At 40.1% G+C, this 5680-nt stretch overlaps 1 protein-coding gene across 1 annotated transcript in view; it reads right to left on the reverse strand.

Moving 5' to 3' along the window:
- Positions 1-5097, reverse strand: part of si (sucrase-isomaltase (alpha-glucosidase)) — a 147521-nt gene extending 142424 nt beyond the window's left edge. Inside the window, exon 1 of the mRNA XM_053623442.1 lies at positions 4924-5097. The gene's annotated coding sequence lies outside the window, so the exon portion shown is untranslated. The remainder of the gene's footprint in view (positions 1-4923) is intronic.
- Between the last annotated feature and the right edge of the window lie 583 nt (positions 5098-5680).

Below are 5680 nucleotides of genomic sequence, written 5' to 3' on the forward strand. Positions count from 1 at the left end.
GTTCACTGCTGCTCACTAATGGTGTAAAATTTTAGCAGTGCAGCGCTTGCAGACCTTAGAAACTGCAGTTTTGTCATCATTCCACACAAGAAACATCTATTTTACGCACAGCACAAAATCGATTTTTTCCCACCATCTTTTGATCGACGGGATATAATCAGCCGTGATTATTGGATGTTATTGAATACATCGGTGCATACACACACACAGAAAAGTTTTAGGCACTCTATTTTTTTATAGTACAAACTTTGTTATAGATTTATTATTTTATGACTTCTACATTATCAAGTCAGTACAAAAAAATATTTTAGATTCCCAAACATTAGTTCCCTTTCAAAGGGAACACCACATTGCGTTAGCAGAACGCTGCAGGAAGCGCCCTCGCATGTGACTGGTATCTGAAGCTCGTGTAACATCATGCCTATTTATAGGCCTGCTGTGATCAGGTGATGTGGCAAATAGGTGTGTCACGTGATATATAAATGACAACTGTGAACCGCGCCATCAGCCTTATTAGCTTCAACACTCGCACAAAGACTTCATTTTCTCTCTAACTTTTCCAATAAAAAAAAGAAAAATCTCTTTTCTTTTCTGACCTTTAAAAAAAAGGGAGAAAAGAATGAGTGAGAGAAAAAAGCTTTTTTGTGAACTTTTTTTGAATGCCTTACAATTAGGCAGCTCTGCTTGCGACTCACTCTCTTCTCGGTTGAAGCGAGCTGGGTTTCAGAGCCTCACCGATCTGGGCCAGTCACTGCTGAGGCAGCCAGCTGTCTCAGGTCCTGGGGATCTCATATGGATCTGGAAGAGGAGCCGGATGCGAGCGCTGATCTATCTCTTGCTCTGTCTTCCGGGTCCGGCTCTCTGCTGGATTTTGGATGTCGCGTTGCGACTCCTGCTGCTGCTATGGAAAGCCCAAAAAAAAACCCCCGCAAATAAATAGATAAATAAATGAAATAATAATAATTCCTCTCTGAGCCAGAAGGGTGTGCTAAAAACTGAGAGCAGCATATAAAGAGCTGCTTGAAGTGACTAATAATGAGCTTTTGTCTCCCAAGTGAAAATAAATCCCTCAAAATGCAGAAAACTCCCCTTTTTTTCCAGAAGTGCATGACAAAATATGCTTCTGGGGGAAAACCATGCATACACCGTATTTATAACCCCGCGATTGTTCGGATTATTATGTCGGATTATTCGGTGGGGAATGAACGGCATGGCTATTTAGCTTTGCTGAAGGTGGAGGAGGTGCTTGCAAGCTACCTCTCTCCATCGATGGCAGGTAATTTAGGGGAGCCGGCTTTGCCATCCAAGCCATTGTGGCATTGGTGTGCAAGGCCTATTCAGTAGTAGTCTTGCTTGTGGGTCACTGCAGACAATGACAGTGTTGCAGGCCTACCAAGCAGACCTGCTGAGTGAGCTCAACATACGGCGGCAGTCTGCCAGGTCCTTCCCTGTTGTGTTGAGTTCACAGCACTAGTGCGAGGGAGACACAGAAAGCGAGTATGGCAGCCCGCCAACCCCGCAGACAGCCAGGGGAACCAGGCGGCCACAGTCACGGCCTGCTACTAGGCCTGATCTGAGAATGGTCAAAAAGGCCAAGCAGACAAAGAGGAGCGGTCCTGAGGGCCCATGGAGGGATGTATCAGGGGACATGACGTTGTTAGTGCAGTTAGCCCCCAGTGCTACTGTAGGGCCTCCCCTATCCAACGCGGTCCCAAGTTTTCAGTGTTCTCTCTTCAGCAAGCTGACACAGGGCAATGAAAATCTGATGCTTTCCCTCAAATATAATGTGGAAAAGTTACCATCACTAAAAGACTGTCTGGCAGCATGGAAACTACTGCCAAATGTGTCGCAATGGGTTCTGTCTACCACAGAAAAGGGTTACCGGGTCCAGTTCAGAACTTGACCCCCCGGTTCAGAGGTGTGCTCACCACATTAGTCAGCACAGACCAGAGATCGACGTTAACACAAGAAGTAAGATCCCTCTTGGACAAAGGGGGTATAGAACATGTACCCTGTTCCTTGAGGGAGTGAGGTTTTTACAGCTGTTATTTCCTGGTCTGCAAAAAATAGAGGAGTACGTGGCCAATTTTAGATCTGCATCATCTGAACTGTACTCTTTGGACATACAGGTTCAAGATGCTGATGCCCAAACTTAGCGTTCAACAGATTCAGTTTGAGGACTAGTTTGTGGTGATAGATCTAAAAGCTGCATATTTCCACATAGAAATATCGTCCAGTCACAGGAAGTTCCTGGAGTTTGCGTTGGAGGCAACGCATACCAAGATTGGGTTCTTCCCTTCGGGCTAGATTTATCCCCTCGCACCTTCACAAAGTGCATGGATGTCAGTCTGGCTCCATTGTGACTCCAGGGCATCTGTGTACTAAACTACCTGGATGACTGGTTAATTCTAGCACGATCCAGGGAACTAGCAGTTCAACACTGAGATGTTGTTCTCGTCCACATGAAGCGCTTGGGGCTCAGGTTGAACCTCAGAAAAGTATGCTTTCTCCAGTACAGTGGAAAACTTTTCTAGGGGTTATTAGGATTCTTCTACGCTGAGGGTGTTTCTATCCCCAACATGCGTAGGGACAATCCTGTCAACATTGAGCAAGAGAAAGCTGGATCTTGGCATCTGAGAGTAATCAGTGTCACACAGCGACACCTACGTGCTCTGAGAATTTGGAAGTGTCCCTGGTTTCTAGCCTTGGGTCACACTCTAGGTGTGTCTCCTTAGCACAAGACGGTAATGACAGATACCTCCCTCATGGGCTGGGGCATGGACTTAGACGGCTGTCCCGCTCACTGTCCATGGAGCGGCCCTCATCTGGAGTGGCATATAAATTGCCTAGATATGCAGGCCATATTTCTAGCACTGAAATGCTTTTTTCCTCAATTGAGAGGTCACCATGTGTTTACAGACAACTCAGCAGTGGTCTCATATATCAACCACCAGGGAGGATTATTTTTGCGCCCCCTGTTCAGGCAGGCGCAACTAATTCTTCTCTGGGCAGAGGGAAAGTTTTGTGAGTGAGTGCAGTGTACATTGGTGAATTGGTGTCATTTATATATCACGCGACGCGCTTAATTACCACGTCACCTGATCACGGCAGGTCTATAAATTAGGCATGATTTTACACAAGCTTCAGATACCGGTCACGCACGAAGGCGCTCCCCACAGTGTTCAGTTAACGCAACATCTCATTCGCTTTTCAGGGAACAGGGTTACATGCATAACCCAGATGTTAGTTAGTTAGCAAAAGTCAGATAAGAAAATTTGCTGTTTTAAGCCTGCTCATAGTTGGTGTGGTCCTTGTTATGGGTCTAAATGTTAACTCTGAGAGGTCTACAACTACTTTTTCCCTTTTCATACTCAAGCTTAAAGAGTCTCTACTCCAAATGTCACAGACCTCAGCGGGTTAATTACTGGCAACATTTAATGTTATTTTATTTTTAATATTCATTTTAGAGCTCCTGGCAATATGATTTCAAATGTTTAAAAAAAGGTACCAAAATTTATCAAGCTTTTAATGATATTTTCATATATACCAAACAGGAATTTCATTGTAACTAAAAGCTTAAAAAACACTTCTGTCATCACATACTGATGTTGATACAGTTCATACTGATCACATATGGTGTCTCTGTGACAACGCAGACAAAAATGTCAAGGTTTCTTCCTCATATCACCTTAGGGAGTTTTTCATTGCCCCATCTCCACCGGCTTGCTCAAGCAGGATAAATTCACAGATGTAAAATCTGTATCATGTGTTTATATGCTTCTGTAAAGCTGCTTTGAGACAATATTCATTGTTAAAAGCACTATACAAATAAAATTGAATTGAATTGAATTGAAATGCTACTGCTAGAAAAGTGTGCATGAATGACAAAATAGTACATATACAATGCTTATATTTTAATACAGAAGTCAACAAGTACATGTTTTTTATACACAAGAATGGTAAGGTGGTGTAGTTTGTAATTTTTGTTTTAGCAATAGGCTATGTTGTATTGTATTACACTTGACAGCAAAGGAAAATATCCTTCTTTATACTATTTCATTCATCATCTGTATATTTTCTTTCTCTAAATTATTTTGGGCTTAATGTTGAATGCTTACTTTTTAACGGCTTTGGTCTAGATGCTATTGAAATACCTTCTCTCAAATGTTTCTGTGCAAAAGAATTTGTCCACTTCAGAGAAAGCTAATTTGCATAATCTGAATACCGCACCCAAAAAATCGACATAAGTACCTGCATAATTTCCTTATTTAAATAGTGAAGTAACTTTTTAGCCTTAATTCACTGATTCTGAACATAGCACTACATATTTATCATTATATGTCATTATATCTTGCATTTAATCAACTGAATTTTATCGGTCACAACAAGTTCAGGTTTCAATACTTGAAAATTATATTTTAATTGTTTTAATTAATATTAATTACTATATCTATTCAACTAGCAACATAGTGTTTATTAATGAATCCAGACACAATAACAATACATTTAAAACATTTATTTGTTTATTACCGTTATGATTTATGTTTTTTATGGGTTTTTTTTCATGGTAAAGGGACAGAAACATAAACACTGTGCTGGATCTTCCCACAAACTTCATAAAACCACTGGTGTGGTTGGTTTGTAGTTAACTGTGAGAGTTTTCAACCATGATTCTGTTACAAATACTTAGTCCATTCTGGTAGTCCTGCTCTTTTATTGAGACATAAATGGAAATGGCTGGTTAAAGATAATTTTAGATAATCCAAGTTGTAGTTTATTTCTTTTTGCACATCAGCATTGCTCATGTTTATATTCCAAACATGTTTCTTTTATTCTCCATTGATATGTAGTCATGATAACCTTTATTGAACAAATAGGATCACTAAAATAACTGGTAAAATTTGAGGTAATTCTTAGTCTTACCTTTGCTGTTCTCTTTGCTGTGCTTGACTCCTCACAGCAGTCCAAACAAGAAGGAATTAGTTCCTCCTGAGGAGTATAGTCTGATGTAATGATCTTTAGTTAGTGTGTGTGTGTGTGTGTCTGTGTGTGTGTGTGTGTGTGTGTGTGTGTGGTGGGTGGGGTTGCTTGTGGGTTTGTCCATGTGTGAGTGCAGCAATAACTCAGCAGAGTTACAAAATGATAACTAGCCGTTATAAATGTTCAGCTTCTCTATCAGTGTCTTCTAGATCTTCTAGATCATTTTCATTTCCACATTCAGAATAGGGTGTGATTCTTTCTAATATCTAACAAAAATAAAGAGAATATAATGCTTCAAAGGAATGAGCGCAATATACTGCTTCCCAGAGATCAGTCAGGTAAAGGAAATGTATGTTAGTTTTCAATATATTAATACAGCATTGAGACAATGTGTCCTCACAGTACAATAAATATGTTATAATGAAGTGAATTACACAACCCATTTGAAACACTTTCAGAAAAGTCAGATTGATTTATTATCTAAGGGTTGACCTTTGGCCTGATGAGATTTTCTATGTCAAGGATTATCAAGTGAGTTGTAAAGAAAATGGAAAATTCTTCTGTGAATTGTAGAAATTATTCCCATTATGTCATTGCTGTTCTAGTTTAAATTAAAACATTATTTGAGTGTTGCAAAAAAGTCAAGCAATTGCTATTATAAAATAATAGACATCCTTATGCCATATTCATGTTACATGAT

Source organism: Ictalurus furcatus, chromosome 4 (assembly GCF_023375685.1).
Source record: "Ictalurus furcatus strain D&B chromosome 4, Billie_1.0, whole genome shotgun sequence".
Classification (NCBI taxonomy): domain Eukaryota; kingdom Metazoa; phylum Chordata; class Actinopteri; order Siluriformes; family Ictaluridae; genus Ictalurus; species Ictalurus furcatus.